This window comes from Pipra filicauda, unplaced genomic scaffold (assembly GCF_003945595.2).
Source record: "Pipra filicauda isolate LSUMZ 115617 unplaced genomic scaffold, ASM394559v2 scaffold347_size1265977_pilon, whole genome shotgun sequence".
Taxonomy (NCBI): Eukaryota; Metazoa; Chordata; class Aves; order Passeriformes; family Pipridae; genus Pipra; species Pipra filicauda.
In genome coordinates, this window is record NW_024104473.1 from 60,250 (window position 1) to 69,058 (window position 8,809).

General features: G+C 40.6%; 1 long non-coding RNA gene across 2 annotated transcripts in view; it reads right to left on the reverse strand.

Annotated features, from left to right (window-relative positions):
• LOC120323809 overlaps positions 1-1,276 on the reverse strand; it is a 49,566-nt gene extending 48,290 nt beyond the window's left edge. For both annotated transcript variants that reach the window (XR_005564675.1, XR_005564677.1), the window contains exon 1: positions 1,055-1,276. This is a non-coding gene — a long non-coding RNA (uncharacterized LOC120323809). The remainder of the gene's footprint in view (positions 1-1,054) is intronic.
• Between the last annotated feature and the right edge of the window lie 7,533 nt (positions 1,277-8,809).

Below are 8,809 nucleotides of genomic sequence, written 5' to 3' on the forward strand. Positions count from 1 at the left end.
AGAAGAACACAAGTGCATTATTTAACAACATGATTTATGACAAAAATAAACAAATTAAGAGTCCAGTTGTGAAACTGCTAAACAAGGCTGGGCTGTACAATTCCTCTCCACTAAAACCTCTACACAGATAAACGTTTTGGGCCTGGATGTTGTTTGTCTTTTGCTTTCAGATTTTTATACCCTTCATTTCTTATTAGCAAAAGCTTTTTAAAAGGTTGAAATGTAACTCCAAATAAAATTGGATGCTGCATTATGATAAATCATGACCAGAACCACAGCCTGCATTCCAAATTCTTAACTCAAAGAACAAGTCTTCAAATAAGGAAAATCATTGTTAAGCTAAAATTTCCTTTGTTTTTATTTAGCTGTAACTGACAGTGCTGAACACAGATTTTTTTTTACCCCAACACATTAATTATCTGATCATGCATTTCTAATTCCAGCTTTTCATCAGAAAATCAGGGGAAGAAAAATAAGAGCAATTCACAGACACAGTTTTCTTCTCTCTGCCTTCTCCAGCACAATTCCTTCACCTCACTCTCTTGTTCTGCCTAACACATGCTCTGTGTATCAATGAAAGGCAAGAACTGATCACAGAACCACAGAATTGCTGAGGCTGGAAATGACTTTTAAGACCATCAAGTCCAGCCACCAACCCAGCACCACCACTGTGGGCACCCCTAAACCACGTCCTCGGGCTCGTGCCTCTGGTGGTGGCAGAATTATGGCTTTAAGACCAAAGTGGACACATTTTTACAACCCAAATGGTGCTTCCCCACACCGTGGAGACCCCAGAATTTCAGTCTGCAGTTTCCTCTGTAACCTCATTCAACTCACACGTGTATTTGTACATTAGTTACACATTCAGTTCTGATCTGAAGGCGTGGCAGAAACTTCACCACATCCCAGGATCAGCTGTTCCCAAGGTACAGAGCCCTCAGGGGTAAGATCTTGGCACTTAGTCTTAGCCTAAATTGCCTACTTCTTACTAGAAGTAAACAACTAGTAGTCCAAAGAAAGCAAAAAATTAGATTTTCCCCATAAGATCCCTTACCTGGAGTTATCAGACTGTCAGAAAATGCAGGAGTCACAAGCCTGTGGGTGAAGAGCATCTTTGTCCCATTTTTAAGGTGATGAAAAGTCCAGGCAGGAGTTCAGCACTCACCTGGGTGACACAGGCACCCCTGGATGGGCAGCTCATTGCAGAGTCAGAACAAACCCATCATTCCAGAGGTTGTGCCACTGCAGAGCCCTGAGTGACCTTCTTCAGAAAGACTTGGAAAGAAAAAGCTAATTACTTTTTTATTACATGATAAACTTGTTTCCAAACCCCACAACTGTGCATTTTAAAAGCCTTGTTTTGAAGTAAAAAAGCTGGAGGAAGCTGAAGGATTTATTGGATATTGGGAAGGAGTTCCTGGCTGGGAGGGTGGGGAGGCCCTGGCACAGGTTGCCCAGAGAAGCTGTGGCTGCCCCTGGATCCCTGGAAGTGTCCAAGGCCAGGCTGGAGCAGCCTGGGACAGTGGAAGGTGTCCCTGCCCATGGCAGGGGGTGGCACTGGGTGGGCTTTAATGTCCCTTCCCACCCAAACCACTCTGTGGTTCTCTGATTGCTCGAAAATGTGGAAGAGTTGGTGCCTGCACGAGGCAGTTTTTTACCTGAAATGCTCCTTTTAACCTTCTTGTCTGCAAAAATCAGATGTTTGGTATGAGCTCTGAGGTCCCTTCCAAGCCAAACCACTCTGGGGTTCTGTGATTCTGTGAAACAGAAATTTTTAGGCTTCTTCTTTTCCAGCCTTCCTGTTCAAATCTCGTGCCTACACACATTTCTGCCTCACCTGCAGTGCCAGACAAGGTGTTTCACAATTCATAAGCTTTACTTAACCCCTAACAATTGAGAAATCATGTTGATGTTACTAAATACAGACAATCACCAGCACTTCTGAGGAAAAGATACCTTTAGTTTGTGGAACAAGAGGTTTAATACTAAACATACTTTTTTTTTTCCCATGGATTTTCGTTACTTATTTCACTGTTTCAGACACATTAACCTTAAACAGTTTGGCTGATCCCCACAGCATTTACAGAACTGTCCCTTAGTCATGAATAAGCCAAGTCTATTGACAAGTCTTTTGTGCTGTTCTGTCCATACAGGCACTTCTCTTTTTTCCATGTTATCCTCATATTCCCAGATAGAACACCTGGGAATTTTTGCTACTGATGCAGAGATTTGAAACTCTGATACCACAAAGTAATTTGGCTTTTTGTGTACTTTTAAAAATAAATATTGCCAGCATTCAAAAATATAAATTAGGGAAGTGCTCTTGGAATTCAATTTTAAAGCAGTTACTAGAAAAAATTATTAAATTAGACCTCTGCAATTTAGTTACTAATCCCAGTACACTTCTTTAACATAAACTTGATAGCTGTTTTCCAGTCATATTTAAGTCTCTCTCTCCCCTTGATTAAACATTATGCAGCAATATAGAGCAGTGCAAAACTCTGAGTTGTAATGATAATTATAATTCATTAAATATTGATCAAATTAAATCTAAAATTGCTTGGATGTCATTCATTTGCTAAATATAAAATAAAATCCTGCAACATGCAAATAACTTAGTAGCTGTGTACATAAACTAATAAAATGAAAATGGGCATGGTAATATTCTCGGTACGGAAAGAAGTTCTCCTTAAATTAAAAACTGTAATTTGATCAAGTTGATGATTCCTGTGACTGCCCTTGAAAGGCTGCTATTGGACTGCTGTCACCAGCAGCATCATTCAGAATGCAATGTTACAGTTTTTCACAAAAAAAAAAAAGTCACGTGAAAGTTTCATCCGCGCTTCGGAGTTCCCAAATGCACATTAAACATCTGACTTTTGCAGACAAGAGGGTTACAAGGAATATTTCATATAAAAAACTGCCTCGTGCAGGCACCAACTCTTCCACATTTTCAAGCAATCAGAGAACCACGGAATGGTTTGGGTGGGAAGGGACCTTAAAGTTCATCTCATCCCACCCCCTGCCATGGGCAGGGACACCTTCCACCAGCCCAGGTTGCTCCAAGCCCCGTCCAACCTGGCCTTGGACACTTCCAGGGATCCAGGAGCAGCCACAGCTTCTCTGGGCAACCTGGGCCAGGGCCTCACCACCCTCCCAGGGAAGGATTCCTTCCTTCCCTCCTTCCTTCCCAACGCTGCCTTTGCTGCTTCCCGCACTCTCGGTACTCCCAGCCGTGGCACGAGGCCCCAGATACTCTGAGCCCAGACATTTCACCTTCACCTTTCCTTCACAGGCAGCTCAAATCCATGTTTCCTGAAAGCACTTTCCCAGGCTTCCAGCAGGGACCATCTGGGCTGCTGACATTGGGACCAGCCACTCCTGCCCTGCCTCCACGGTGTCCCAGCAGGCAGGAGCCTGGTCTCCAGCCCCACATGGGAAGGACAAGATGTCCAATGGCATTTGGAAAGGAGAATGATACATGGAAGCTCTTAAGTGTCCCTGAAAATCCTGCTGCTGGCCATTTTATTTCGGCCAGGCTCACTTGTTTCAGCCTTGGTTCAAGAGGTTTTGAAATTCATCCATAACCTTAAGAAAATGCATTGGGTTGTTTCAGAGTTGTTGTTTTGGTTTTTTTCTGAATAAAGAGTGTGAGATTTGAGAATAAAGATTTCTGAATAAAGAGTGTATGAATAAATAAGTGTGAGATTTAAAAGAAAGGATTTTGAAGGGAGTCAGATGAGCAGGGAATGCTTGGGCAGCACCTGATACGGAGGGAGATGAATTTTGTGAGAGACAGAAGCTTAAGAGTGAGAATGACAAGCACACACACAGTTACAGAGAGCTGGGAGAGCAAAATGCACAACCATTTGGCCAGAGAGCAGCTCTGGTGAGATCTCCTCCCTTACAGCTGGTGAAATTCAGCATTTTCCTGCATTTTCTCTGTGTTTCATTGAAAGGCATTTCAAGAATCATCAGTTCTTGTCACCAACTCTGACAGCACAAACTGACTGACGAGACCCACAAACCTTCCACACCTGGGGCCAAACTTGAGCATCCGCAATGGATTTAAACTCTGAGTGAAGAGTGAACACCAAGAAAGAAATGTTTACATGAGGAATTATTTCAACAACTAAATCAGTGGGTTATATCACAAAGTTTCTCAGAGATTTGACCACACCAAACTTGACACCAGAGGACAAGTGAGAGGGTAACACCAACACAGGCACCAGGGCAGAACCTCTTGAGCAAGACTGGTTTGCTTTTTAGATGGAAATTTCTGTGAACAAGCTGTTTGTCAGAAAAATAGTTTACAGCAACAGAAAAGTGAGGATTTATTCTCCCTGAGGATTATTCTCCCTGATGGTTAATCCACCACAGCACTTTGGCACAGCAGAGAGCAAAGCCATTGATGCTCCAAACACTTTGATTGATAATTAATATTGATAATATTAATATATTATCCTGTATTGATAATAGCCTACCCTATATTGATAGATCAATATGGTCCTCCATATGGGCTCGTTCACTTGGAGGTAAAGCAGGATAAAAAGGATTACTGACCATGTCTGGCTAAGACAGAGTGAGAGACTAAGAGGAAATCTGTGTTACACTAATCAAAATCTAGTACTTGTTTGGAAGAAAAAGGTTTGTAAAAACTCTGAAAATCAAGATGAAATGTCTTTGATTTGGAATTCATCCTTGAAATCAGCACCTGCCTCCAATCCCCTGTTTATTTGCAACAGTAATCCGCTGTTTATATGTGAACAATAAAATTAAATTTAATTGTTCATCAAGGTATATTTTATTAAAATGACTCCAGATACAGTTTTTAGGACATCGTGGCATAAATCCAAATATTTCTAACATCTCAACTGAAGGCTCCGTGGTATTTTCAGGGTGGTTTTCTTCATACTCTAAAGGTGCTGATTTCAACTCAAAATAAGTGTTGCCAGGCTTTTTTGGTAGGAGTTGGTGCCTCTCCCAGCCCTGGGATGTCTCTAAGTAAGTAAAAGAAAGTTTGGAGGTCCATCCATCCTGGTGGCAGTTGGCAGACAGGCAGTTTTATGGAGTGTTAAATTTTCACAACCCTGTTGTATTTCTTTTCCTCCCTCTGTGAAATAATGACACCCATAAAAGCTTGGATTGAAAGATTATCTAAAGTTATTGCTGAAAAATATAATTTAAGGGAAAAAACGGAGTACTAGCAATGTATAGGAAAACAAGCAGATGTTTTCACTGAGACTGCCAATTAATTATTTCTCCACATTCTTCTTAATTTTATAGATATTTCTAAATACTTAGAAATATTTGGATTTAAGCCACGATGTCCTAAAAACTGTATCTGGAGTCACTATAACAAAATATACCTTGATGAACAATTAAATTTAATTTTACTGCTCACATATAAATAGCAGATTATTATTACAAATAAATAGGGGATTGTTAATAAATTCAAGACTGCAGCTTGTCTTTGTTGTTACACATTATCGTTGCTGGACAATTATTTTTAAGTTTAATTATACACAATGGGAAATAAAATGCCTGACAGAAAATAAACTTCATTAAAGAAGATTATTTTAGTAGGTGAGTTACATGGTTTAACTCTTATTTATACCATGGTCTGTTCACGTTACACTGACAATGGATGCAATAAGTAGTATCAGATCCTGAAATATGATATAAATTATACTTACATGAACTAAAAGCCTGTTTGATGTGGGGGTAAATCATGATTCAAAATTTGAATACACTGAAGAAACTGAAAAATCTCATTTGTGTTGAAAAGCCTTCAGATAACTGAGGGCCAGGCAGTGGTTTGGAATCAGTGAAATCATATTTTAATGGACAAAAGAGCAAACTTCAGCTGGTAGGATGTAATCAAGGAAAGACACCACCTTTCCCAGCCTTGGTTAAGCAAATGACACAGCAAATACTATGAAAGGAATACAAAAATCAGTACAAAAGGGAATATTCTTTACCAAAAATCCAGGCCAGCTTTTGCTGCCAAAACTCCTCATTAAAACAACTCAAACCTCCCGAGTGACAAAGCCAAGGCTGTCACACCCCCCCAAGGCCACCTCTGCCCACGTGTCCCCCGGAACAAGCACAGCTCTGGCAGCTGGGGCAGAAATAGAGACTTTTAGGGGTTTTTTTAAAGGAATAGAAAATGGCCAGACTGAGATAGGAAGTTTTAGTCCCTAAAGTGGAAAGTTTTAAGGGCAGTTTAGAGCAATTCCATTTCCCCAAGCGTCTGGAAGACCTGGGAGCTGAGTGAGGATGTCCCGGGAATGCACCAATGCACATAATTGGGATGATTGATCCACGTGCCACACAGATGGAGGAGCCCTAATTGCATGCCAATAAGGAAGGAAAACCTGCTAATAGATGTTTCTAATAATAGTCCTTTGAATTTTCCATGTTACTTTGAAAACTATATCAAAAAAATTGTCTATTACACTCTTTTAGACAAAGAATATATTTCTATGGGAGCCTATTCAAAGGTTATGGTTTACACTCTGTATTTAGTTTATTAGTTGTATAGCTATTAATTTTTTAGGGCTTTTTCAAATGATCTTATGACAAATATAAGAACTTGTCAGGTCATAAGACCTGTCTACTTCTACCTGTCTACAGAACTTGAGATCTCGATATATTTTCAGATGCATTTTCATCTCCTTGTGCCCAACCTACTCCAATGTTCATTTTAGGATTTTAAATGCTACCAATTGCATAATTAATGCTGCACAATTCTCTCTGACTTCCTCTGTTTGTAGACAAGAGGGGAAAACTAAAGAGGCCTCGGTGCAGAAACCTTTTTTTTAAAGGTCACCTTTTTTACAGCAGAGATTATCTCCCCAGGTTCTCAATGTTCAACATCCCAGTTTTGATTAAACATCATCCTAACATGCTAGGACTATAAAACAACCTTTCCCCAGCCATCTTGCCGTGGGTGATAGACAGAAATTCTTAAATATAATTAATGGCTGGGTCCAACCATCTGTTTTGCCTGGATTTTCGGGAGCAAGAGGATTGTGACGTGCGGGTTGATACACGGCCGCCAGTGATGGTAAGTAATCATTTATGTCCTGGCAAAGCACTGCTTTGTGTTTTTCATTCACTGCAGCCCAAGAATCTAAAGGCAGACAGGTAATCTAAGAGCCATTAAATGTGTAAATGATGCAGTCATTTCCAGGGTGGAAAGAGGAGACAAATCTGTGAAGCACTTTGGTGAGACCGTCATTTGAAAGCCACGACATTATCAAACCTTTGCACAGCTAATGCATTCAAACCCAACACAGTAAATTTGTTAATGCTGTCGAACCCAGTTTATTCCACACTGCTTTATCTGTCAGGGGCAAATGTTTGCATTATCACTCCTTCTGAGACATCCCTTTATGTTGCCCTTGTAGCAGAGAACAGAAATATCGAGCATTTTAGCACTTTGCAAAAGAAGAAAAAACCCTCCAGTGAACAGATTGTTCGGTTTTAGTCTCCATTAGTGAGTTTCAAATTCTGACAGAGGAAAGCTCAGTGATTTAAATAACATTTCAATCATTAATCACTCAAAATTATGGCTGAGAGAGTTGAGAGTTGCAAAAGAACGAACCAGGCTGTGGCTGAAGCTGCTCCACAATTAAGTAAAACCCTCATGAATCAAGAGGAACATTTGGAGATTGTTGGTGCTTCCATTTTTACATGTTTCCCCCAGCCATTGTTTTAAATTTATGCCAGGATGAATTTAGCAAGGCTTCTAATCCTTATGTAAGCTGGAGAAATACAAGGATGTTTCATGTTTAAAATCTAGTTTTTCAAATTATGCTGCATTTTCAGCAACTCTGACAAACCTAGAGGGTGATCATTCTTGCATTGTATCACTGCAAGTTTGAAAAAAAACCCTAGTTATCTGGTTTATCTGGTGCAGGACTTGAGAGACAGGGAAAGATAATTCTGTGCCAAAAGGTTATTCAAAAGGTTGTTCATCTTGGGCATGTCCAGCCTGGGATGGATTTGTCTGTGTAAAGAACCCCAATTAAAGTGCCAGCTATGACTCTGTCCTTCCCTCTCACCCACCACACAGGCTATGTTCTGGTAGGTTATAATTTTCCCAATTAACTAAAATCCATTTATTTTCAGCTCAGATGAGCAGCTGAGATCACATCCCTTGTGGTGGCTAAAGCAAATTCCCACTGTCTGATACTTCCAAGCACAAACCTCACAAACACGTTGGTGTTGCCTTTGTAATCCTGTTCCAGCGTCTTACACTCATCACCAACATCCCCCATAAATGAACCCAATTAGCTCACAATCTCCACTTGACGTGGGCTCAAATGTGACATTAATAGTTTAGGTGCTGCTCCTGCATTAGGAGGTTTATCCAAGGTTTATCCAGGTACCTCCAAGCAATTCCAGAAGATTATGATGCCACAGTGACACGATTGGTTTCTTACTTATGTGTGGCATTTTCTGGGTTTGGGAATTTTCTTCCTTTCCACTGAAAGGGAATAGGAGTAAGCAAATGCAGCTTCAGAACTGAATCTGGATCAGGATACAACTTTCTCCTGGGTGTTCACATCCAAGGCTTTCTCTCCCAGCCAAGGATCCTCTTTTGATGTTGTATTTTTGGTGGAAAATGGTGCCAAATTCAGTATCAGCTCCCTACTATTAAATACATAAAAGGTATGTGTGCACACATAAAAAGGTAACAACACTCAGAGCAAGATCTGGAGCCTGAGCTGCTGGAAGTGTCACCAATGAGGTCACTTTGAGCCCTACACAGGGTTTGAGATGCCACAGAAAAAGGGCTCCT